Source organism: Bison bison, unplaced genomic scaffold (genome assembly GCF_000754665.1).
Source record: "Bison bison bison isolate TAMUID 2011002044 unplaced genomic scaffold, Bison_UMD1.0 scf7180017864324, whole genome shotgun sequence".
NCBI lineage: Eukaryota > Metazoa > Chordata > Mammalia > Artiodactyla > Bovidae > Bison > Bison bison.
The window spans coordinates 4,656,808-4,684,544 of record NW_011494896.1 but is presented as its reverse complement, the minus strand read 5'-3'; the positions used below and the strand labels follow the sequence as shown (position 1 = coordinate 4,684,544).

General features: G+C 42.1%; 1 protein-coding gene and 1 pseudogene across 3 annotated transcripts in view; both read right to left on the bottom strand.

Moving 5' to 3' along the window:
• The window catches only part of LOC104998178, a 9,370-nt pseudogene extending 4,507 nt beyond the window's left edge, over positions 1-4,863 (bottom strand).
• DLG2 (discs, large homolog 2 (Drosophila)) overlaps positions 1-27,737 on the bottom strand; it is a 2,340,373-nt gene that overhangs the window by 375,384 nt on the left and 1,937,252 nt on the right. The gene's annotated exons all lie outside the window — the stretch shown is intronic.

Sequence of the window (27,737 nt, the reverse complement as noted above, 5' to 3'; positions counted from 1 at the left end):
TCTGTAATATTATTTTCTCCCATGGTACAAGGAACACTGAGGAACACTTCTTCATTTATTCTATAGAGGTCCTTAATTGGTGGAAACTGGATGTACTGTTTTGTTTGTTTTTTCCTTTTTACTCATTGGCTGCAACACATGGCATGCAGGATTTTAGTTTCCCGACCAGGGATGGAACCCTACTACCCGCAGTGGAAGCATGGAGTCTTAAGCACTGAACTGCCAGGGAAGTCCCTGGATGTACTCAAGAGTCTTCAAAATACTTGATGTTAAAAGACTTTATGTTAAATCAGCTAAAGATGGGCCAGTGGCCCAAGAAGTAGTTAACTCTTGGCCAACACTGGGTGAGGGAGGTGTTAGGGGCCCCAGCCCTATGTAAAGTTGAAAAATCCACCTATAACCAATAGTTGGGTCCTCCCTACATGTGGTTCCTCTGTATCCATTGTTTTGCACTCAGGAATTTAACCAATGGAGCATAGATAGTATAGTACCATAGTGCTTCCTATAGAAAAAAATCTGCATATAAGTAGACTGGCAAAGTTCAAACTTGTGTAGTTCAAAGGTCAGCTGCTTTGCCTTTCATTTCAATAATCTCATAGGCATCGACAGTCACTCCTTTGTGGATGTTTCCCCACTGCTCATGACCTTTATCAGTTCTTACATCTGAGTTCAGATCCTTCCGAGGATCATCAGCAATGTTCACTCTACTCCACACAGGAACGCTTGAGTCTCCATGTTCCAAGGATCCACCCATGACAGGTTTCAGAGCGGACACCAAGCTTCTGCTTAACCAAAGAAGGGAAATGGGCAGTGTCCAGATTATGACCGCTTCTAATAACACGATTTTGGGAAATTCATTCAACTTCCAGGCTACATGAGATATCCATTAGATTAGAAGCAATAATCAGTTTGCCAGCCATGGCGATTGTATTGGATAATATGTTAAAACATTGAAGACAGTCACATTTCGGTGGATTAAATGAAGGCGTGTTTCTCCTCCTTCCTGATGTGCACCTGCTGTGATAATCACTAAGTTGGAGTTTGCAGTGACAAGATAACCTTTCCTGGAAACAGCATTTGGCATTTTCATAAAAGGACTCAAGATCTGGTGTTTCATCATTCAATTTGCCTTCATCAATATACCCACAGAAGCAAGTTCATCATTCACATCTTCTAAAAAACGGTGATAGCAGAGGCCATGCCAACCAATCTGCTTCCTATATCTTATTGTGAAGAATGGTCTTCTTGGAAGCGAAATTCATCATAAATTCATGGGTGACAGGGGTGAAGAGCAGTGAGGTGCCTGCCACCTGCAGGGGACACTAAGCCATCCTCAGGTGAAGAAAAACCCCACAGCGCCCACTCTAAGCTGGCCCTTAGAACTTCCTGAACCCACCTCATGTCTGCTTACACAAGAGGTGGAGGAGGAGATTGGAGAAAGCCTCTGAAAGCTCAGCATCTCCCTCCCCTGCTACTGTGCAAGGCCACGCCTGCCACCCAGGGGCCTCCCTAGGCCTTCACCTGGCCTCCAGAAAGGACTTCTCCTATTGGCTCAGACTAAGATAGTCAAGAGGCTTCTTCTACAGCAAGTGAATCGTAGGGCGAGCCTTTTACATACCCATGTTGGCGTCCATATTTGGTATACATAATAAACCAACCCAGGTGCCTGGAATGATTAGTTTTCAGTGTGAATGTCAAGTCATATCCACATTTTCTGACTCCAGTGCCAACAAGCTTAAGCATTATTATAGCTAACCCCATCTCCCTCGTTCTCATACCCCCTTCAGTGTCGGGAGCTGTGTTAGGCATTACTGACAAAATGGAGGCACGGCCCCAGACCCCTCTCCTCATTCCGCAGGCACGGCCCCAGGATGAAGGAGTTAGGCCTTGTAATTCTGACTTGTCCTTTCCTCTCCTCAGCTGAGTTGACTGAAAAGGAATATTAAGGTGCTTATTGTTCTTGAGAGGAGCATGAGAAGGCACAAAGCCTTCTGCAGCTGTGCTCAGAAAATAATTCATAAAGTTAATCATTGACATTTGTTCAAGGACTTTTACAAAAGAGTGTTCCAGGATGAGCACATAGGCCGTAGCTTGAGGCCATGGGAGGGATTGATATCTGAAGCCTATTTGTGAGGAGAATATTTATGGCAAAGGAGTTTACTGAATTTAGGGCTTAGAAATAATTAAAATAGTTAGAAGTTAAAGATTTAAGGAATGTTGTAAAGTTAGCATATTTTACTATAGCTTATAGAAGTTGACGCCTTTCTTAAGAGATAGTGAGCTCAGGATGTTAGGGGCAAACAGGACTTAGAAAGATAAGTAGTAAACTGAGGAATGTAGCATGAGTTACAATGTAATCACAAGTTAACTATAGGACACATTAGAGGAGGTAGATAATAGATGATAAGGCTGAGAGAATCACTGAAGCAGGAACTCTGAAGAGCAACAATGATTTATGGAGATAATAAATCTAGGAGGGGGGAACTGAAAATGTCAAACCTCTGGCCTATTGTTTTTTGTACAAGTATAAAAGAGAATCTTAAACTTGGAATAAAGAGGCAGTCCATAGAAAAATGAGAGGCTGTCTCATCACCGACACCATTCACCTCTTCAGGTTGAATCCCTGGTTGCTGGGGTTGGACTCCAGCGCTTCAGGACATCCTAATTTCTCCTTAAGTCTCTAATATATCTTGTACATTAGCCCTAGTCTGTTGTTTCTTGATTTCAAAAATGCAGCAACTGGAATGGTCCATATGGTCTTAGGAAGGGTCTAACCAGTGTGAAGGTCAGAAGCTTGTCCCCTTTCTAGGCCCCGGCAGCATATTTCTGTAAATAGGTTCTACGTACGTATTCTGACATCATCATCAGATGGTACCTTGTGGTAACCTAGAACCACAAGATCTTCTGCTAAGAAGCTACTGCCTTATGTCTCCATTCTAAATTGCTGCAACTAATTTTGGGAACTGTATTCTCCCAGATTGTCTGCCTTAGCAAGAAATTTTGTATGTGTGGTAAATATAAGCAGCCAACAAGTATTAACACAGTTTGTGCCAGTAATTTTGTTTCTTCTGGCTACTTACTACATCAATACCTCTTGAACCCCAGTTGTTTTTTTCATTGGAAAATGAGAAAAGAATGTATCCCCTGCTGATGTGGGAAATCCCATGGACAGAGGAGCCTGAAAGGCTACAGTCCATGGGGTTGCAAAGAGTCGGACATGACTTAGCGACTAAACAACAACAATGTTGTGGGAGGTTCAAATGAGATCAAGCATAAAATGTAAGGTGATGTTATGATCACAGATAATCTAGGTTTTAAGACCACATGAGAAAGGTAATTATAACTGCTCAACCCATAATCACAGAGACTATAGCCTACAGTTCCTTTAACTATCCCCAACATAAGATCAGCTGTCCAGATTTTACCAAGAAAAACATTTTTACTATTCTTTCCTTTAAAAGATGTTTCAAGTTGGCTTTCATTGCCCTCTAGTGGTTTTTATATGAACCCGGGTGTTATATGAACCCATGTCTTCTGCATTGCTGGCAGATTCTTTAAACATCTGAGCCATCAGGGAAGCCCCTATTATATGAAAGACATAAGTATAATTATTACTCTTTTATTTTGAAGATGTTAGTCTTAAAACATTCTTCAAATACTGTTAGGTTACACACATTCCTGTCAGCTGGAATCCTTAAAGAGTCAACCTGTAGGGACAGTTTCTAACATCATCCAGGGCAACAGAGATATACAATGTCATGTACTATTTTACTAGGTCTTCACTCAGAATCTACTGACTTAAAATAATTAGCTTTATTCTTTCGCTCATTAAATATTTATAGGATATCTATCATGTGTCAGGAAAGCAAGATAGACATTGTCCTGGCTTACAATCTAGAGAGAAAAACAGAGCACTAAATGTGTTGTTAACAAACTAGAGTGATAAGTGTTGTGACAGGGAAAGTACTGGGTCTATGAGTCTATTAAGATGGGTACCTAACCTGGGGGCATCTCCGTGTGTGTTGAGAGGGATTTTGAGAGTGTTCAGAGAGTGTAACAACTGAATGCGATCTAAAGAATGAATGTATGTGTGTGTTTAATCGCTCAGTCGTGTCTGACTCTTTGTGACCCCGTGGACTGTAGCCTTACCAGGCTCCTCTGTCCACGGAATCTTCCCAGACAAGAATACTGGAGTGGGTAGCCATTCCCTTCTCCAGAGGGATCTTCCTGACTCGGGGAAAGGATGAATAGAAACGACCTTTTAGGAGAAGCAGGTGAGGAGGGGAGAGTAGACAATGTGAAGAAGGGGGTTTTAAGAGGAGACTGCACAAGCTGGAAAAAAAAAAAAAGCTATAGGGAGGAATTTTGACTTTATTCTGATAAGTAAATTATAGCCAAACAGACTGAAAAAACATGAATGCATGCCTTCAATTTTTAGTTTTTAAAAGCTTTTATTAAAGGGAAATCCCTAGTAATTAGTCCTAAATGAAATGTTTGGAAGCTTCAGTGCTTCTTTTTAGTATCCCAAAGTTCTCTCAGACACACAGCCCTAGACTGTCGGAGCTGGAAGGGTCTTCAGACACCAGGAGCGTCCGTCGTTTCACTTCGCAGGACTCTGAGGGGGCGTGCTGTGCTGGGCTCAGTTGTGTCCCTTTGAAGCCCTGTGGCCTGCAGCCGCCAGGCTCCTCTGTCCATGGGGTTTCCCAGACAAGAACACCGGAGTGGGTTGCCATTTCCTTCTCCAGGGAATCTTCTCAGTCCAGGCACTGAACCCGTGTCTACCTGCGTCTCCTGCATCGCCGGTGGATTCTTGTCTGCTGAGCCACGGGCGAAGGTGCTCAGGAGCTGGTCAGGTTTCATCATGTGTCCGCCACTGGGAACTGTTTGCTTTTCCCTTTATGGGTCCAGGGCTCAAATGCCTCAGCCTTGATCAGAGGCCTGATTAGTCTCCTGTATCTCCTATCTTGTTAACTCCAGTTGGTTAGAATTCATGAGCACCCCTAACTTTTACTTCTGCATTGGACTTCATGCTCTTTCCTTGGGGCCTAATGAAAAGATGGTTTATCTTGGACTTATGGGGAGAATCTGGGAGGTCAGCTCATTTCTGAGAGCATGAATCCTCCCCAGATCACATCCTCACAAGAGCCAGGTTTAGCCTCTTCTCTGAACGCCTGTGTCTCTCTGTACTTTTCTTTTGCCATCACTCTGGGTGGACCTACTCACTTCTTCTAGACTACATGTATCTTGAGGACATGACAAATGGCTTTGTCATCACCTCATCCTGCATAGCAAGGAAACGCAGAACCTGAAGACCTCTATCAAGTTTGCTGTGGTCAGGGAAGGGTGGATAAATGAACAGATTGGGATATCTCATTTCCTAACAGAAGTTTTAAGTAGATATTGGTGTAAGGGAAAGAAAATCATATTATCTTAATAGATTGCAATCAGAATTTTTCTTGGGGAAAAAAACTGAGATTAGAAAATACAATGAAGTGAAAGGAGAGTCTCTTACAATCGAGCAAAAATGACAGCTGCGTTTTTAATGAGAAATGACCATGAATTGGAAGGTAATCAGAGATGAAAGAAGTCAGGAGGAGAGGAAAATGAGAAATCTGTGCAGCGTGGGAGAGTTCCCAAAGGACTTCATACCAGAGATAGCTAATGGCCATTTTAAAACGCTTCAGGTCTGATGTGAACTCACTGCCATCTTTTTGAACTGAGGTGTAGTGTCTACTATACAAAGGAGAGGCTGATAAACACTCCATGTCATTTATGCTTAATACAGAGTGTGCTTTTCTGTGATGCTTGCAGTTCTGGGACAACTAACTCATATCCATATGTATTGAACGTGGAAGCAGATTTTAAAAAATGAAAGTAAAATGTAGTTTCCAGTCTCCTGAATTCTATCACAAATCTGTGAGTAGAATAATAAAAATACATGTAAAAAATGGCCATAGTTTAGGGCAGCTTCTGTTGCACTAAACCATGCCTATTAGCGATACAGGAGATAAATATTTTGTAGCTTGAGTCACGGCATCATTCAACAAGGTCGATCAGGAATGTTTTCCTCCAGGGTAGATTTTGAACAGAGAGAAATAACAAGCAATTAAATTATATGGAAGATTAACTATTGGCTCTTCACTGACCCTTCTTTTCCTTTCCTTCAAGCAAGAGAATCATCGATTAGTCTATGTTTAGGAAGGAGCAACATTTTTCATTTTCTCAAGCAGTCTTGTTTGACTGTTAGGGCTCCTGGCTGATTCTTAGCATTTTGTGTCTTTAAAAAATGAGACTCTCATAAAAAAAGAAAAAAGAGAGGAAAAAAACAGCAATGAAGTCACAACTTTTACTTTAACATATTAATTCACTTTTGTTCTATGAATTATACGTGTATATACATATATATATAATATATATGCTATTTGCTATGTTAAGTTATTTCAGTTGTCTGACTCTGTGACCCCCATGACTGCAGTCCCCAGGGCTCCTCTGTCCATGGGATTCTCCAGGCAATAACACTGGAGTGGGTTGCCACTTCCTCCTCCAGGGGAGATATATATATATATATATACAGGCCATTGTGTGGCATATGGGATCTTAGTTTCCTGACCAGGGGTTGAAGCTGTGCACCCTGGGATGAAAGGGCAGAACCTTAACCACTGGACTACCAGGGAAGTCCTCTGAATGATATTTTAAAACTCTAGCATTAGGATAACAATCAGTTTTAATACGTACAACAGTACAAAAACTCAGCAAACAGGCCAGATACCGCCGGTGAATGCAAGTGTATACAATATCTGTCTCTTACTGCCATCTTGTGGATTCTTGGAGAATAACCACAGTGGTAATGTTTTCATTGTATCTGGGAGCACCCGGTTTGCATGCCACAGTGTATGAAAATAACTGGGAGAATGAATAAGAAAAGAGCAGCTAAATTACCAGGTTTCATTTAATGTTATGACTTTGGAGGTACGATTTAACTTCTCTGTGGCTTGGTTTCTTTGTGAAAAGTGGGTGTTACAGATAATGGTGTGTTTCTTGTCTGTCTCAAGGTTGCTTTGAAAATTAAAACATAAATTGCTCTGTAAATCAGAAAATACTATTCAGAAACAACGACTTACTATCCTTGTCCTCATACAGTACTACTAGATTAAGGAAGTGTGTTAAATTGCTTCAGTCGTGTCCTACTCCTTACAACCCAATGGACTGTAGCCCGCCAGTCTCCTCTGTCCATGGGATTCTCCAGGCCAGAATACTGGAGTGGGTTGCCATTTCCTCTTCCAGGGGATCTTCCTGATGCAGGAATCAAACCTGGGTCCCTTATGTCTCCTGCATTGGCAGGCAGGTTACCTAAACATTTTGTGTGTAACACGGTAAACATGATTCAGACTGAAGAATCAGGCTTCAATCTGAAGGTGCTGTTTGTTGTAGCTTGGAGTACTATGTTCGTAGGCCACAGCATGTGAAAATACAGTAACTGGGAAAAAATGTATAAGAAAAGAGTAGGTCAACGTCCAGGTTTCCATTTAATTGTGTCACTTTGGATGCACTATTTAACTTCTCTGGTTTTCAGAGTGATTTGTCTTGTAAGTCTCTGAGGACAAGAGAGTAGATGTTCCCAATGACAAGAATCCTTAGAGGTTATTTCTCCAGGAGCAGACACTTATGTGGGTTTGGGGTCTGGAAAAGTGGGTATTTTCTGATTTACTAGTTTGCGGATGTGCAAGTGGGTCCTGACATCCCAAAAGCACAGCAAGCATGCAGCCTAGAAAGAACTTCTAGGAAAGAAAATGCTACCCTTGGGATACCATCTACCCATCCGCACTTCAGTCATTTCTCTTGTAAGCTTTGCGTCTTGGTTTTCTCTCTCTCAGACTGCACTGTAACTAGAAAACTGAGGTGATATGTTGGATTATAAGGGCAGAGGCAACATTAAAAAAATTTCATTTCAGTGAAAAATTTGAAATAAACAGTTAAAGGCTTTCCCTTCCCCTTAGGGAAGATTTATTCAAGTTCTTTCATTTGCTAAGGTATTCATCACTCACAAACATCTACCTGAGTGTGGAGCCCTGGGTTAGACCCTATACATCTATCCTCAAGAAAACTCCAAATCTGTTGGGGAAAATATTCATGAAAACAAATCAAGACCAAAAGGAGAACACAGGATGTCACTGAAGAACTGTGGAGACACAGGTTTGGGAGAAGGTGGGAGGCCTGCTCTTCTTGTATTTGAGTCCTACTTAAATGCTTTCTGTAAACCCCTTCCTTCAGCTTCCTCCATACTTAATAAAATTCTCTCTCCTCTGAACTCCTGAATCTCTTAACTAGATTAACTAGTTCACCTGGTGATCATCTTGGGCACACTGCCTGGTTAATTTTCACCAAACCAGTCTCTATCCTCACTCCTCTACCTGCAATTTGATCTTAATAATTAAAATGTCTTTCTAAAATTGTCATTTACAAATGATAGTCACCTGGTTTCAAACATAACTTTCCTTCCATTCTGATATTAAAAAATATTTTAACTAAAAACATGTTCTCAGCATTTACTATATGTTAGGAATTCTGGTTTCAGAAATTGTTTGCTTTCAGTTTTTAGACATAATTTCAGAGCATGAATCCCCACCCCTCCCAACCCAATCTGCTTCAAAGGAATTTCCATGGAGGCAATCTGTGAGAGGATTTTCTACAGGTTGAACAATTTTATATCCTGGGGTTGCGGTAGCATCTGTCTGGCTTTATTCCTTTTTCTGGCCCAAGAGTTTCTTCCTTTCCACTATATACTGTCTAGGTTCCTTACGTTCCTTAATACGGTCTTATTTAAGAATTTGCCTCCATCCTCCTTGCTTTGACCTCCCATTAGACCTGAGGGCCTGGGGGCAGAGACCCCACTATTTACCGTTGTGTTCCTAAAGCTGGGCATATCATGATCTTCTCGTGGGTCCTGCCCTTTCCATCACCCTCATGAGTCACATGCAGACCTGCACACCGACAACGGAGTTGACGCCTCATGATCCACGATTTCTTCTGCTTCAAATCCTGCAGTTGCTTAGACCCTGGGCAGAAGTTAGGAAGCAAGGGCCAAAGCCTCCCTGGGGAGTTTTGGGGTGGTTGAGAGAGGGGGCTCGTGCGGGGCGGAGTGCTGCTGACAAGGTGCTCATCGATTCCGCTCAGGCGTCAGTCACTGAGCGTGATCCTGTGGTGAGGTGGGAGTTGTGATGATGATAAAGAAGACAGGGTGATACCAAGGAACTTAACACGGTTGATTTAAATAACAAAACAGCAGGATGAGAAGATGGAAACAAACGATGTGATTGTCCCATTCTATCACACTGGCCACGCGTTATAACCATGTTCATGCCCTGTCTCTTCACTGGGTTACTGCTCCATGAAGGTGGGATCAGTTTCTAATGTACCTTTCTCTTCCTTACATCACCTAGCATAGCACTTGATGGTCATACTGTCATTACTGAGCACCTGTGAAGTGCCAGGCCCTGTTCTTGCCCTGGGAATATAGCATTAAATAAAACGGATCAATAGGAGATACTGAATGAATCGAAGAATTAAAACATAAGAATTTCAGTCAAGTAAATGAAGTGTTTTCCATCTCTTCTCTTCCTTCCCTCTTTCTCTAAATATATGTAAATATATATGTATATGTGTGTGCGTATATATATAAATATACATATTTAGGTGAATTGATAAATAAAACACCAATTTTCTTCTCTCTATTAGATCATTTCTATCAACTTTTGTAATTACCCTCCAATTAAGAAAAAATTATTGAATGATTTTTTGGCATGTACAAATAACTATTGTTATAAATACTATTATAATTGTCCTCCAATTAAGAAAAACTTATTAAATGATTTTTTTGGTATGTATTGAGATGATTGTAAGATTTTTATAATTTATTTCCTTTATTCTATTAATACAGTCAATTACGATAATTGATCAAAAATTTTTTTGAAGTATTCTTGATTTACAGTGTTGTGTTGGTTTCTGGTGTACGGCAATGTGATTCAGAATACATATATTCTTTTCCATTCTAGTTTATTACAGGATATAGAATATAGTTCCCTGTACTATATGGTAAGAGCTTGTTGTTTATCTATTTTATATATAATAGTTTGTATCTGCTAGATAATTGATTTTTAAACGTTAAACTAAACCTCTCACTCCTGGGAAGAAAAATCACAACTTGGTTGTGACCATAATAATCTATATACATATGGATTTGGTTTGTTCATGTTTTAGTAAAGATTTTTGCATCTATATCATTTAATTCTTGTAAGAACTCTGCAAGGAAGATAATTGTTATGATCTCCACTTTACAAATAAACAACTGAGCCTTTTATTGTTCGGTTGCTCAGTCATGTTGGACTCTTTGCCACCCCAAGGACTGCAGCATGCCAGGCTTCCCTTTCCTTCACTATCTCCCAAAATTTGCTCAGATTCATGTCCATTGAGTTGAGGATGCCATCCAACCAACTCATCTTCTGTCACCCCCTTCTCCTCCTGCCCTCAATTTCTCCCAGCATCAGGGTCTTTTCTAATGAGTCAGCTCTTCACATCAGGTGGTCAAAATATTAGGGCTTTAGTTTCAGCATCAGTCCTTCCAATGAATATTCAGGGTTGATTTCCTTTAGGATTGACTGGTTTGATCTCCTTGCCGTCCAAGGGACTCTTAGGAGTCTTCTCCAGCATCACAATTCAAAAACATCAATTCTTTGGCACTCAACCTTCTTTATGGTCCAACTCTCACATCCATATATGACTACTGGAAAAACCATAGCTTTGACTATACAGATCTTTGTTGGCAAAGTGACGTCTCTGCTTTTTGATATGCTTTGTAGGTTTGTCATAGCTTTTCTTCCATGGAGCAAGTGTCTTTTTATTTCATGGCTGAGGTCATCATCAGCAGTGATTTTCAGTTCAGTTCAGTTCAGTTGCTCAGTCATGTCCAACTCTTTGCAACCCCATGAATTGCAGCACACCAGGCCTTCCTGTCCATCACCAACTCCTGGAGTTCACTCAAACTCACGTCCATCAAGTCAGTGATGCCATCCAGCCATCTCATCCTCTGTCGTCCCCTTTTCCTCCTGTCCCCAATCCCTCCCAGCATCAGAGTCTTTTCCAATGAGTCAACCTTTGCATGAGGTGGCCAAAGTACCGGAGTTTCAGCTTTAGCATCATTCCTTCCAAAGAACACCCAGGACTTATCTCCTTTAGAATGGACTGGTTGGATCTCCTTGCAGTCCTAGGGACTCTCAAGAGTCTTCTCCAACACCACAGTTCAAAAGCATCAATTTTTCGGTGCTCAGCTTTCTTCACAGTCCAACTCTCACATCCATACATGACCCCTGGAAAAACCATAGCCTTGACTAGATGGACCTTTTTAATGTCTCTTCTTTTGAATAACTTTCCTTCCAAGGAGTAAGCGTCTTTTAATTTCATGGCTGCAATCACCATCTGCAGTGATTTTAGAGCCCCCTAAAATAAAGTCTGTCCATGAAGTGATGGGACCAGATGCCATGATTTTAGTTTTTTGAATGTTGAGTTTTAAGCCAGCTTTTTCACTCTTCTCTTTCACCTTCATCAAGAGGCTCTTTAGTTCCTCTTTGCTTTCTGCCATTAGAGTGGTGTCATCTGCATATCTGAGGTTATTGATATATCTCCTGGCAATCTTGATTCCAGCTTGTGAGTCATCCAGGCTAGCATTTCACATGAAGTACTCTGTATATAAGTTAAATAAGCAGGGTGACCATGTACAGTCTTGACGTACTCCTTTCCCAATTTGGAACTAGTATGTTGTTCCATGTCCAGTTCTAACTGTTGCTTCTTGACATGCATACAGATTTCTCAGGAGGCAGGTAAGGTGGTTTGGTATTCCCATCTCTTTAAGAATTTTCCAGTCTGTTATGATCCATTCAGTCAAAGGCTTTATCATCGTCAATGAAGCAGAAGTAGATGTTTGTTTTTGGAAATTCCCTTACTTTTTCTGTGATCCAATGGATGTTGACATTTTGATCTCTGGTTCTCTGCCTTTTCTAAAACCAGCTCGTACATATGGATGTTCTTGGTTCATAAACTGTTGAAACCCAGCTTGAATGATTTTGAACACTGTCTTGCTAACATGTGAAATGAGTGCAATTGTGCAGTAGTTTGAACATTCTTTGGCTTTGCCCCTCTTTGGGATTGGAATGAAAACTGACCTTTTCCAGTCCTGTGGCCATTGCTAAGTTTTCCAAATTTGCTGGCATATTGAGTGCAGTACTTTAACAGCATCATATTTTAGGATTTTAAACAGGTGGAATTCCATCACCTTCACTAGCTTTGTTCATAGTAACACTTCCTAAGGCCCATTTGACTTCACACTCCAGGATATCTGGCTGTAGGTGAGTAATCACACCACTGTGGTTATCTGGTCATTAAGATCTTTTTTTATATAGCTCTTCTGTGTATTCTTCCCATCTCTTCTTAATCTCTTCTGCTTTTGTTAGGTCCTTACTGTTTCTGTCCTTAATTGTGTCCATCTTTGCAAGAAGTGTTCCCTTCGTATCTCTAATTTTCTTGAGATCTCTAGTCTTTCTTATCATATTGTTTTCTTCTATTTCTTTGCATTTTTCACTTAAGAAGGCTTATCATTCCTTAGTATTCTTTAGAACTCTGCACTCAGTCGGGTATATCTTTCCCTTTCTGCTTTGCCTTTCACTTCTTGATTAATTAATCATGAGATTGTGGCCTACAATTTTCTTACAATGTTTTGGTATCAGGGTTATGTTGGCCTCAAAATGTAGTAAAAGTATGATTTTAAAATTAAAAAAAATTGCTTTTATAAAACCAAACTCTACCCTCTAGTGACCATTCTATTTTATTTACCCTTTTAGCACAACTCAAAGGAGATACCTGTACTCATTGTCATTAACTTCTCTCCTTTCATTATGAAACCCACTTCACACAGTTTCTCACCGTATTGCACTACAGAAACTGCTTTTTCATTTGATCCATAAGTTATTAAATTCAGCAGTTAATTTTCAGTTCCCATCTTAACATGACTTATGAGCAACATTTAAGAGTGATCCCACCCTCTGGAAATATTTAGCTCCTGGGGTCCTACTTGATTTCCTCCTACCTTATTGGTGTTTCCTTTTTGTTCCCTTTGCTGCTTCCTCCTTTTCTCCCCAAGGAGGACCTGGCCAGTCTCCAGGCCTCAGTCTGTCTACCTCTGTTACCTGCTCCACCTGTCGGAGCAGCTCTGTCTCAACTAATAGTATTTCTTCTTGTGTGATTTTTCAGGTAGAAAACCTTGAAGTTATCCTTCACATCTTCCTTTCTCTGAAGCTACACCCAAGCTTGTAGGAAATCTGTTGACTGTCTCTTCTAAACATATCCAGAATCGTTTCTCACCTCCTCCACTTCGACCACAGCTGCCCCGCCTCCATTTTTCAGGCCGAGTCCCAGCCGGCCTCCGCTTCCATCTTTGCCCCTCGACAGTCCGCTGTCAACATGGCGGCCGGAGTGACCATCTCACAGTGTGAGTGAGAGAACGCCCTGTCCCTCCGCTGACAACCCCCTACGGCGCTTCCTTCCCTCAGGAAAGCAAAGCCTTATGGGGGCCAATGAGGCTGTGCTCTCTGTGACTCACCCGTTACCTCTCTGTCCTCATCTCCCACTTTCTTTCTCTTCCTCCCGGTCCCACCAGAGTGAATTCCTCAAATAGAAAAGGCAGAGCTCTTCTCGCGTCCCAGAGGTCAGCCTGGCCCACTCTCGTCTCCTTCATTCTTTGCTAAAATGTCACCTCCTCAGTGTGGTCTACTCTGACTACCTTATTTAAAATGTTCAACTCCTATCCCAGCACCTCAAATTCACCTTACAATGCTCTATTGGCTTTCATTGCACTATCATGTCCTAATAGATTATACAATTTTATTATCCATTACTTAAAAAAAAAAAAAGGTTTTCCCAATAGAATATAAGAAGCACTGTGAGGCAGCAATTTTCTTTCTTTTCTTTCTTCCCTTCCTATCTTTCCCTTCCTTCTTTTCTTTCTACCTTCCTTCCTTCCTTCCTTTTATATTCCTAACACTTAAAATAGTGCCTTATATATAATAGCTGGTGAAGAAACTACTATTGCATGAATGCATAAATGAATGGCTAGTACTCATTAGGCACTGCATCAATGGCTTAAATACTTTGTTTATGCTCACAATAAGGCTGAGAGGTATTATCATCCCCAGTTTACAGATAAGGAAATTAGTGTCCTAAGTGATAAACTTGATAGAGCTCACAAAGCTTTAGAGCCTTTCCACCTGGACAGCTGGGCTTCCCAGGTGGTGGTAGTGGTACAGAACCTGCCTGTCAATGCAGGTAGATGCTGGAGACAAGGTTTTGATCCCTGGCTGGGGACGATCCCCTGGAGGTGGGCACAGCAACCCACTCCAGTATTCTTGCCTGGAGAATCCATGGACAGAGAAGCCTGGCTGGTGGGCTATGGTCCATAGGGTTGCAAAGAGTTGGACATGACTGAAGGGACTTTGTATACTCACACCTAGAAAACTGCTGAGGAGATGATATTAGGTAGAGCAGTCAGGGTAGGGAGAATGTGGCCTGGGCATAGCAGCAGAAGCCCTCCGCATGACCACGGCCAGGGTTGCTTGTAACTGGAAATACATAGTTGTTCTCTTCAAATGACTAATTCCTTTTTGTCTTCAAAATACAGCCCAGTGTTAACTTTCCTGGAAATCTTTCCTGGATTCTCCCAAGAGATTAATTCAGCAGGCCCCTTGTGGTCAACATTGGAGAAATGATTTTGACTTTAGTGTAAGAAGTAAGAAGTAAGTGTAAGAAGGAAGAAGAGGTAAAAGAGATTTATTGTGTACTTCATAGGTGGTGGGTACTTCAAATGGTCTGATTTCCATTATCCTATAGGATAAAATTCTGAGACTCTGAGACTCAGAAAGTTTAAATAACTTGATCAAGATCACAAGGTTAGTAAAAGGTGAAGCTAGGACTGGATCCTAGGTCTGCCTGATTTCTTAGTTAGTACTTTTTTTTTTTTAACCTTCCATACCAACCTCAGAAACTCTGTCAACTCTAATCATGCTATTTCTCTGTGTGATACTATGATTTATTATAAGAAATATACATTTGGTCTTTGTTCCTATTTCTGGTTCAGAACTCCTAAAACCCCCGGAATTTTCCAAAGTGATGACAGAAAGACAAAAGTGTCTTTTGTTGTGTTAATGACTCCACTAGGGATGGAGGCTGGTTGCAGGGAGAACCAACCATGTAAGAACATTCAGTCTTCCCTCCTCCTCTCTCCTCTCTCCCCGCTCCCCACCCCCACCACCAGCCCAAGACCTTATGGGAGAGGATGGGAGCTGGAAACTGAGTTCAGTCACCTATGGGCAAAGATTTAATCAATTATGCTTATGAATGGGGCCTCCATGCAATGAGGAGAGAGTATGGAGAGCTTCTGGGTTGTTGAACACGTGGGGATGTGGGGAGTCTCATGCCTGGAGAGGGCATGGAAACTCTGCACTTTCCCCCATGCCTTGTCCTGTGCATCTCCTCCATAAGGCTTTTCTTGAGTTATACCCTTTTATAACAAACTGGTGATCTCGTAAGTAAAATGTTTCTCTGACTTCCATGAACTGCTCTAGCAAATTAATTGAGCCCAAGGAAGGGGTCATTGGAAACATCAACAAATAGGTGACCCACCAGCTGGTTAGAAGCACAGATGACAACCTGGACTTGCGACTTGTTTCTGAAGTAGTGGGGTGGGGTTGGAGCCAGTCTTATGGGGCTGAGCCTTTAGCCTGTGGAATCTGATGCTATCTCTAGGGTCAGAGTTGAGTTTAATTAATAGGACACTTAGCCGGGCCTCCTTGGTAGCTCAGTTGGTAAAGAATCTGTCTGCAATGCAGGAGACCCCAGTTGAATTTCTGGGTTGAGAAGATCCACTGGAGAAGGGATAGGCTACCCACTCTAGGATTCTTGGGCTTCCCTTGTAGCTCAACTGGTAAAGAATCTGCCTACAATGCGGGAGACCTGGGTTGGGACGATCCCTAGAGAAGGGAACGGCTACCCACTCCAGTATTCTGGCCTGGAGAATTCCATGGACTGTATAGTCCATGGGGTCGTAAAGAGTCAGACAATTCTGAGCCACTTTCACTTTCACTTAGCTGGTGTCAAGAAATGGCATGTTGGGGTGGGGAATACCTGCCCCCATCCATACAGATATTTGCATGGGGAAATTGGAGGCCAGAACACTTTGCTTAAACCCTTTCCACAAGCTTCTGCTGTCTTTCATCTTCATTCCCTCTTAAGGCCTTAGAAGGTGTATGAGGTGCCTCCTTCCTCGCTAATCTCACCCTCTCAGAATTCCCTCCCTCTCCTTGTATCTGAATCACCTCACACACTGTGCTCTCCCTGTCTCCTGGGCCAGTGGACAGGCTGTTCTCCCATTTCATGTTTTCTTCCTTGCCCAGCCCCTTGGTCTGGGTGTCTTTTCTATATCTTTCAAGGCCAAGGTAAGATACCATTTCTTTAGAGACATATTCTTGGCTCCCTGGTCTAGGTCAGGTCCCCTGTGTGTGCTCCCCTTTGGTAGCACATTCAGAACTCAAATTTGCAAACTCCATGAGGGTAAAGAGGGGACCCATCATATTCATCGTGTGCGTGCTCAGTTGCTCAGTCGTGTTTAACTCTTTGCAACTCCATGGACTGTAGCCCACCAGACTTCTCTGTCCATGGGATTTCCCAGGTAAGTATCTTGAAGCGGGTTGCCATTTCATCCTCCAGGGGATCTTTCCAACCCAGGGATTGAACCTGCATCTCCTGCAGCTCCTGCATTGGCAGGCGGATTCTTTACCACTGAGCCACCTGGGAAACCCATCATATTTACCACTATATCTCTAATTCATGGTACTGTCTTATTCAGGGTAAGACAATATATTTTTCTACATATATTTTCCTTATATATTTTCTTTATTTTTTCTGTCCCAACCAATAGTAGAACTGGAGGCCATGCTCCATTGGATTTGATCCTCATCTTTCTCAAAGACCAAAATGTGGATTCAATACAAAAGAACTGATCTTTAATTCTTCATTTATTAGAAGGTGTTTGTAACTGTTTCATAGAACAACACAGACTTCTCAGACAAGGTACATTGGTTTGTAAATCCCTTAATCTCAGGAAGACATTTTTAATTACTGTGGGACACAATGTGCTAGAAACAGAAAATCACCATTAGAAATATTATTCACGGTCCACAGACATTGGCGGAGTCCATATCCTGTCCTTGCTTGAATCGCTTGTTGGCATGCTTAGATGAGCAGAGCTAGGAGGGCGCTGCCAGCTGCCCAAATGCTGGCCCAGGCCCTTCCCAAAGGAGGCCTCTCTCCAGGAATCATTTCTTCTGTTTAAGAAACTATTATGAATCTCAAGATCTTAGATCCAAACAATTCCTCATACAGAATTCAGTGAGCCACATGATCCCTAATGGACATTTATCATTTAGCTGCTGTGTCCAAATATCCTTCTTTGGGGGCAATCCAAGACTGGAAGGAGGTACAGTCTTGTCCCCGCTAGAAGGTGGGGGGGATGTGTAGCTAGAGTAGGTGCCCAGGCAGATATGTCTGCTGGGAACTCAGAATCACCACACTAAGATTTAAGATACATGGAGAGAGTGAGATGCTTTCAAGCACCCCCAGGAGTGTGGCCGGGCTGTCAGTGACCTGTGATAATGACCTCAAGAACAGCATCCTTAACAGACTGACCTTCAGCAGAATTTCCTTCCTGGCTTCTGGGCTTGGTTCCCCAGCCTTCCTGGGATTCAGTGAGTTATCTGTTCTTTCCCTAATAAATTCCTTTTCCATTTAAGTCACTCAGATGTCTGTTGTCTGGAACTCTGGCTCATAAATCCACTGTGGCACTCCTGGCAAGCACATTCCTAGAGTAGTTAGCATCACAGGCAAGGAAGCTGGTTGTTACAGGAGACCTATGTCTGGCTTCAAGTTAGAAGCCTTCACTTTCCTCCTGTATAAAATAACAGGGTGATCATCTTCCTACCTATCCTGAAGGGATGCTTTCAGAATCAAAATAAGATAATGTCCACAGGAAGGGACTTGGTACATAGAAATGGTGAGGCAAATTTAACAGTTGTGAGGGCTTAGCTAGCATAACCGGAGAAGGCAGTGGCACCCCACTCCAGTACTCTTGCCTGGAAAACGCCATGGATGGAGGAGCCTGGTAGGCTGCAGAGTCAGACACGACTGAGTGACTTCACTTTCACTTTTCACTTTCATGCATTGGAGAAGGAAATGGCAACCCACTCCAGTGTTCTTGCCTGGAGAATTCCAGGGACAGGGGAGCCTGGTGGGCTGCCATCTATGGGTCGCACGGAGTCGGACATGACTGAAGCGATTTAGCAGCAGCAGTAGCAGCAGCAGCTAGCATAATTAGAGGCAAAAACAATGGAGCTAAAACTCAGTCCACTTTCAGTTGAGGATCATCCTTTCCTCACAATTTGAGAGGTCTCCACACAGGTTCCCCTTTATCAGGGGTCAGGTGTGATAGAGCATTTTCAACGTGTACATGAAGAAGGCTCAGGATCAAGTGTTGCTTCACCCTTTGAGGCTTGCATCACCAAAGCAAGGCTCTTTATCACTTAATAGCTTTTTGGAAGAAGAGTATATTTTACAAACAGATTTTTAAACAAACATTATGATAGTATTTGGGCTTCCCAGGTGGTACAGTGGTTAAGAATCCACCTGCCAATGCAGGAGACTTGGGTTCAATCCCTGGGTTGGGAAGACTCCCCTGGAGGAGGAAATGGCAACATGCGCCAGTATTCTTTTTGTTTTGCTCTTTCTCTCTTTCTTTTTAAATTAAGGATAATTTATAATACGATGTTCCTGCCATACATTAACATGGACTAGCCATAGGAATACATTGACCCCTTCCTCGTGAGCCTCCCTCCCTTTACCCCATCCCATCCCACTAGGTTGTCACAGAGTCCTGGTTTCAGTTCCTGAGTCACGCACCGCACTCCTGCTGGCTATCTCATTACATGTTAGTGTTTATGTCTCAATGCTACTCTCTCCATTTGTCCCACCCTCTCCTTCTTACTTTCAGGTATCCACAAGTCTCTTCTCTATGTCCGCATCTCCATTGCTGCTGCTGCTACTGCTGCTAAGTTGCTTCAGTTGTGTCCGACTCTGTGCGACCCCACAGACGGCAGCCCACCAGGCTCCCCAGTCCCTGGCATTTTCCAGGCAAGAGTACTAGGGTGGGGTGCCATTGCCTTCTCTGGCATCTCCATTGCTGCCCTGCAAATAGGTTTATCAGTCCCATCTTTCTAGCTTCCATATATATGCATTAATATATGGTATTTACATTTCTCTTTCTGACTTACTTCCCTATGTATTATAGGCTCTAAGTTCATCCACCTCATTTGCACTAAGTCAGATGGTTTCCTTTTTATGTCTGAATGATATTCCATTGTGTATATGTACCATAGCCTCTTTATCCATTCATCTGTCGACGGACATCTGGGTTGCTTCCAGGTCCTGGCCATTGTAAATAGTGCTGCAATGAACACTGGGGTACATGCGTCTTTTTCAGTTATGGCTTTCTCAGGGTATATGCTCAGTAGTGGGATTGCTGGATCATATGGTAGTTTTATTCCTAGTTTTCTAAGGAAGCTTCATACCGTCTTCCATAGTGGTGTATCAATTTACATTCCCACCAACAGTGAAAGAGGGTTCTCTTTTCTCTGCATCGTCTCCAGCATTTATTGTTTGTAGATTTTTTTGATGATGATCATTCTGAACAACGTGAGGTGATATCTTATTGTAGTTTTGATTTGCGTTTCTCTGATAATGAGCGATGTTGAGCATCTTTTCATGTGTTTATTAGCCATCTGTATGTCTTCTTTGGAGACATGTCTGTTTAGGTCTTTTGCCCACTTTTTGATTGGGTTGTTTGTTTTTCTGGTATTGAGTTGCATAAGCTGCTTGTATATTTTGGAAATTAATCTTTTGTCAGTTGTTTTATTTGCTATTATTTTCTCCCATCCTGAGTGTTTTCTTTTCTTCTTCTTTATAGTTTTATTTGCTGTGCAAAAGCTTTTAAGTATGTTACTGGCACAAAAACAGAAATATAAACAAATGGAACAAGAGAGAAAGTCCAGAGATAAACCCATACGCCTATGGGCGCCTTATCTTTCTTTGACAAAGGAGGCAAGAATATACAATGGGGCAAAGATAGGTTCTTCAATAAGTGGTGCTTGGAAAACTGGACAGCTACATGTGAAAGAATGAAATTAGAACAGTTCCTAACACCATACACAAAGATAAATTAAAAATGGATTAAAGACCTAAATCTAAGTCCAGAAACTATAAAACTCTTAGAGGAAAACATAGGCAGAACACTATGACATAAATCACAGCAAGATCCTCTGTGTCCCACCTCCTAGAGTAATGGAAGCAAAAACAAAAATAAACAAGTGAGACCACTCCAGTATTCTTGCCTGAAGAATCCCATGGACAGAGGAGCCTGGTGGGTTATATAGTCCATGGGGTTGCAGAGTTGGATATGACTGAACAACTGAGCATGCATGCATGCTGATCTCTGAGAGTTCCTGTAAGTCAATTAGGAAAGAATATGTCTGTTTTTGAAATATATTCCATTGCCAGAAAGCTAAAAGTTTTAAGATATTCTGAGTCTTCAGGACAGAAGGGGTTCTTGGGCTAAGGGTTCAGATGAATACAGCGAGCCCTAGGAGTCCCGGCAGCCTTCAGAGAAGTGGGCAAGGATGAGTCATTCATTCATCCAGTAACTTTTGCCCAGTAACTGTGTTCTGTGTTAATCAGTGAACAGATGCTAACACACAGTCACTGCCTCAGGGGAAGCTTCAGAGGCTTTAGATATTGCTTTCAGTATCCTCAATTTTAGCATCTATGTGTACAGTGGCTTCCTGTGGTAGCTCATATTTCTCCTTGTAAATAGTTTATTATTTCAGGCATTTATGTTTTTCTCACTAACTGGACTTCGAGTGCAGCCTCAGACATAAGCAAATTGCCAAGTTCAACTTTTTCTCTAAAGACTAGCACTGCAGAAAGAGCATAGCTTTGATATCAGAAGCAATGGTCATTCAAATGACACCTTTGAATGACCATCTTTGTGATTCTGGGCAAATAATTGAATTTCTGCAAGCCTTCAACCTGACATTAGGATGTCAGTGTTATTAGGATTCAGTGAAATCATAATGTGATTTCAGCACAGATACTCAAAAATATTAAGCGTTTTATTCCTAATTCTGCACTGTTGCTGCTTCCTCAGAGCCCTCTTTGTTGGGGAGCTTTTCCTCCAGAAGCCTTCCCACACCCCAGGCTGGGCACAGCCTTTCCTTTGTTGCCCACTCCGTCCCCAGGATTTATCATTTACACCTTCCATGTTATTTTATAAATAACCTATTTATTTGTCTGTCTCCCCTTATTCACTAAGGGCACACTCATCTAGTAGTTTCTGCTGCTTAGTGGATGCTTAGGAAATGTCTTGTGGGTTGGTTTTAGGCAAATAAATTAATAAATAATGTACAGGGTATGTATATAAAGAATATCCCTTATCTAATGCTCCACGTGCTGCCTCTAATTTCTCCTGCTGTTTGTGGGGGCTCTTTCTCAATGGAGGGGAATAATTCCTTCATTTTTGATTTCTGGTTTGCACTCTCCCCACCCCACCCCCTGAGCTCTATAATTAACATTTTAACATGAAAATGTTACTTATCCCAAATAAAACACCTGCATGAGTTTTTCTGGAGATCAGTTTAAGGCAGAATTTCTAAAACTATGTCCAGTTTGATAGTAACTCATATTCCAGCGGCAGGGGCGGGGGGATATTCTTTAGTTAAGTAAGGTTAGAAAATACTTTAATAGCATTTCTTTATTTGTTATAAAGAACTTCTTAGATCCTTATTTGATCACGAAACTTTTTTTTTTTTTCATCCAGTGTTTCACAGATCTGGTATTAGGTAGAACACATATGTAGAAATATCACTTTGATAAAAGCTGAAATTGGTATCACGGAGCTGAATTTCAGACTTCGAAGGCTGCTTTTAGCTGAGTCCTTCAGTAGCCATCCTGTGGGTTATCAGAGGTCTGATTTTACATGATTCTCAATGTACTGTTTTTGCAGCATGTCTACAAGTAGTGATATATATATGTGTGTGTGTGTAACAGGTGGCGGGGTAGGGGTTCACAAGCAGCAGGAGGAAATAAACTGCAGGTGGCAGATGTTTCCTTTCTTTTCTAATCCTATGTTGTCATGACGACACCTGGTTTTGACTGAACTTTTCTCGAACCTTGAGCTAACTAATGTGTGTTTCTTATGGAAATATTTTTCTTAAGCTGTGTTAATGAACTATGTATTTGCTTGGAAATCTGCTTTTTTTCAAGATTCATGTCAATTGTTTTATGGCCAGGGATGACTCATTCGGTGCCAAATGCTATTCAAAATGCATGTTGTGGGAGAGGGGCCTGGTGCAGCTCTCTCAGTTTTGAGGGCTTTCTTTTATCTGATTCAGATCAGTTCAGTTCAGTTGCTCAGTCATGTCCGACTATTTGCGACCCCATGGACTGCAGCATGCCAGGCCCCCCGTCCATCTGATTAGCAGCTTGTTAACAGGTTTATAACTCCTTGCTAAAAACTAGCAAGGAGGCACTCTTTCTGTCCCCTTCTGATGTCTGTGTCAGAAGCTTTCTCTATCCCTTTTATACTTTAATTACACTTTGCTACACAAAGTTCTGAATGGTCAAGCCTCATCTCTGGTCCTGGATTGAAATCCTCTCCTCTGGAGGTAACCAATCCCTGTGTAGCACATGGCTCACAGCTGCAACCTTTCATACACACACACACACACACACACACACATATAAAACCAAACTGATCACATGCATCAGAGCCTTGTCTAATTCAGTGAAACTATGAGCCATGCCGTGTAGGGCCACCCAAGATGGACGGGTCATGGTGGAGAGTTCTGATAAAACATGGTCCACTGGAGAAGGGAATGGCAAACCACGTCAGTATTCTTGCCTTGAGAACCCCATGAACAGTATGAAGAAGCAAAAAGATATGACACTGAAAGATGAACTCCCCAGGTTGGTAGGTGCCCAATATGCTACTGGGGAAGAGTAGAGAAATAGCTCCAGAAAGAATGAAGAGACAGAGCCAAAGTGAAAATAACACCCAGTTGTGGATGTGACTAGTGATGGAAGCAGAGTCTAAAGCTGTAAACAGCAATATTGCATAGGAACCTGGAATGTTAGGTCCATGAATCAAGGTAAATCAGAAGTGGTCAAACAGGAGATGGCAAGAGTAAACATTGAAATTGTAGGAATCAGTGAACTAAAATGGACTGGAATGGGCGATTTAACTCAGATGACTGTTATATTTACTACTGTGGGCAAAAGTCCCTTAGAAGAAATGGAGTAGCCCTCATAGTCAACAAAAGAGTCCAAAATGCAGTACTTGGATGCAATCTAAAAAACGACAGAATGATCTCGGTTCGTTTCCAAGGCAAACCATTCACTATCATGGTAATCCAAGTCTATGCTCCAACCACTAATGCTGAAGAAGCTGAAGTTGAATGGTTCTATGATGACCTACAAGACCTTCTAGAATTAACACTAAAAGAAGATATCCTTTTCATCATAGGGGACTGGAATGCAAAAGTAGGAAGTTAAGAGATACCTGGAGTGACAGGCAAGTTTGGTCTTAGAGTACAAAATGAAGCAGGGCAAAGGCTAATAGAGTTTTGCCAAGAGAATGCACTGGTCATAACAAACACCCTCTTCCAACAACACAAGAGATGACTCTACACATGGACATCTCCAGATGGTCAACACCGAAATCAGACTGATTGTATTCTTTGCACCTAAAGATGGAGAAGCTCTATTTAGTCAGCAAAACAAGACCAGGAGCTGACTGTGGCTCAGAACATGAACTTCAGATTGAAATTGAAGAAAGTAGGGAAAACTACTCAGAGAAGGCAATGGCACCCCACTCCAATATGCTTGCCTGGAAAATCCCAGGGACGGGGAAGCCTGGTGGGCTGCCCTCTCTGGGGTCGCACAGAATCGGACACAACTGAAGTGACTTAGCAGCAGCAGCAGCAGGGGAAACCACTAGACCATTCAGGTATGACCTAAATCAAATTCCTTACAATTATACAGTGGAAGTGACAAATAGATTCAGGGATTAGATCTGATAGACAGAGTGCCTGAAGAACTATGGACAGAGGTTCGTGACTTTGTATAGGAGGCAGTGATCAAAACCTTACCCAAGAAAAGAAATGCAAAAAGGCAAAATGGTTGTCTGAGGCAGCCTTATAAATAGCTGGGAAAAGAAGAAAAGCAAAAGGCAAAGGAGAAAAGGAAAGATATATCCATCTGAATGCAGGGTTCAAAGAATAGCAAGGAGAGATAAGAAAGCCTTCTTAAGTGATCAATGCAAAGAAATAGAGGAAAACAATAGAATGGGAAAGACTAGAGATCTCTTCAAGAAAATTAGAGATACCAAGGGAACATTTCAGGCAAAGATGGGCACAAAAAAGGACAGAAATGGTACGGACCTAAAAGAAGCAGAAGATATTAAGAAGAGGTGGCAAGAATACACAGAAGAACTGTACAAAAAAGATCTTAATGACTCAGAAAACCACAGAGCTATTTGAAATCCTTAAAGATGATACTGTGAAAGTGCTGCACTCAATATGTCAGGAAATTTGGAAAACTCAGCAGTGGCCACAGTACTGGGAGACGTCAGTTTTCATTCCAATCCTAAAGAAAGGCGATGCCAAAGAAAGTTCAAATTAATGCAAAATTGTACTCATTTCAAATGCTAGCAAGATTATGCTCAAAATACTTAAAGCTAGGCTTCAGCTATATGTGAACTGAGAACATCCAGATGTTCAAGCTGGATTTAGAACAGGGAGAGGAACCAGAGATCAAATTGTCAACATCCATTGGATCACAGAAAAAGCAACAGAATTACAGGAAAACATCTACTTCTGCTTTATTTACTATGCTAAAGCCTTTGAATGTGTGGATCATGACAAACTGGAAAATTCTTAAGGAGATGGGAATACCAGACCACCTTACCTACCTCGTGAGAAATCTGTATGCAGGTCAAGAAGCAACAGTTAGAACTGGACATGGAACAAGAGACTGGTTCCAAATTGGGAAAGGAATACATCAAGGCTTTAAAATGTCACCCTGCTTATTTAACTTATATGCAGAGTACAGCATGTGAAATGCCGGGCTGGATGAGGCACAAGCTGGAATCAAGATTGCCAGGAGAAATATCAATAACCTCAATATGCAGAAGACACCACCCTTATGGCAGAAAGCAAAGAGGATCTAAAAAGCTTCTTGATGAAAGTAAAAGAAGAGAGTGAAAAAGCTGGCTTAAAACTCAACATTCAAAAAACTAAGATCATGGTATCTGGTCCCATTTCATCATGGCAAATAGGGAAACAGTGGTAACAGTGAGAGACTTTATTTTTTTGGGCTCCAAAATCATTGCAGATGGTGACTGAAACCTAGAAATTAAAAGACGCTTGCTCCGTGGAAGAAAAGTTATGACAAACCTAGACAGCATACTAAAAAGTGGAGACATTACTTTGCCGACAATGGTCTGTACAGTCAAAGCTATGTTCTTCCCAGTAGTCATGTGTGGATGTGGGAATTGGACCGCAAAGAAGACTGAACGCTGAAGAATTGATCCTTCTGAGCGGTGGTGTTGGAGAAGAGTCTTCAGAGTCCCTTGGATAGCAAGGAGATCAAACCAGACAATCCTAAAGGAAACCAATCCTGAATATTCATTGGAACACCTGATGTTAAAGCTGAAACTCAATACTTTGGCCACCTGATGTGAAGAACTGACTCATCAGAAAAGACCCTGGTGCTGGGAAAGACTGAAAGGCAGGAGGAAAAGGGGCCGACAGAGGATGAGATGGTTGAGTGGCATCACCAACTCAATGGACCTGAGTGTGAGCAAGCTCTGAAAGTTGGTGATGGACAGGAAGCCTGGTGGTGTAGTTAATATGGTCCCAAAGAGTCAGACACGACTGAGCAACTGAGCTTAATATCTATCTATCTATAAATATATAATATATATAGAGAAAGACAGAATCTGTGAGAGAGAGAGAGAGAGAAAGAGAGAGAGATACAAGGGCTTCCCTGGTGGCTCAGATGGTAAATAATCCTCCTGCAACGTGGTAGACCTGGGTTTGATCCCTGAGCTGGGAAGATCCCCTGGAGAAGGGAATGGCAACCCACTCCAGTATTTTTGCCTGGAGAATTACATGGACTGTGGAGCCTGACTAGCTACAGTACATGTGGTTGCAAAGAGTCAGACACATCTGAGTGACTAAGCACAGCACAGCACACGTATATATATGTGTGTGTATATAGTGTGTTAATGATATTGAATAAGCAGTATTTAAGGGATGTACCAGAAAATACCTGGAAAAGGGAAAGGCTACCCACACCAATATTCTGGCCTGGAGAATTCCATGGACTGTAGACTCTATGGGGTAGCAAAGAGTCGGACACAACTGAGAGACTTTCACTTCACTTCACCAGAAAATAGCATGTTACTTTTGCTTTCCTACTATGGCCATAAAATTTATGGAATTCATTGATTTGATAGGTATTACCAGCCATATTCTATGTCAGACAATAGGGATGCTTCTTAAGTGGAGTCTGGGGCAATCCATGGCTTACCCCTTTTAAGTAAAGAAGACCTGGGGTCACTCTAAGTGCCTTTGCAGAGAAAATTCAGTACATGCACAGGCCCGTGGATGGAGTCCCACACCCATGGGTCTGGCCATTCCTTTTGTTACAACAAGGGAACACCTCTGCGTGGATTGTCAGTAGAGAAGCGCAGTCCTGAAGACCCCATCTCCCACAGTGGCAGCCATGTGGGTGATGCCACGTTGTATGTGCCAAGTTGCTAAATATTTTGCACGTGACTGGAGGGAAAGTAAAAGCCTGGGTGTCTAGGGTGAAATTGAGAGCAGGGACGAGGCCAGTGAGACAGGCAGGGGCCAGACCATGTGAAACTTTGTAGGCCACGACAAGAATTTTGAGTTTTAAGAACAACAGAAAATCATTGAAAGGATAAGAAAAGGGGAAAAATGACATGATCAGAAATGCTTTTTGAAAGGCTCACTCTTCTTAAAGTCTGGAATTTGTATGTGATGAGGGATGTATGTGTGTCTGGACAGTCGGTAGGAGAAAAGGATTCCTAGGGCAGAGCTGGGCCCTGCTGAATCCCTAGGCTCTGGTGGGTGGGCTGGGGGTCAGCCTGGATGGTGGGCTCTGATGCTGAGGCAGAAGAAAAGTCTATTCACTGGCTACAGTGCTTTTTATTTGAGGGGGGGGGTCCCTGAGCAAGAGGGCTTCCCAGGTGGATCAGCAGGAAAGAATCCGTCTGCCAATGCAAGAGACACAGAAGTCGCGAGTTCAATCCCTGGGTCGGGAAGATCACCTTGAGGAGGAAAGGGCAACCCACTCCACTATTCTTGCCTAGGAAATCCCATGGACAGAGGGGCCTAGTGGGCTACAGCCCACATGGGGTCACAAAGAGTCGGGCAAGACTGAGCAAGAAGTCAGAAGATGAGGTAGTTAGGTAGCATCACTGACTCAATCGACATGAATCTGAGCAAACT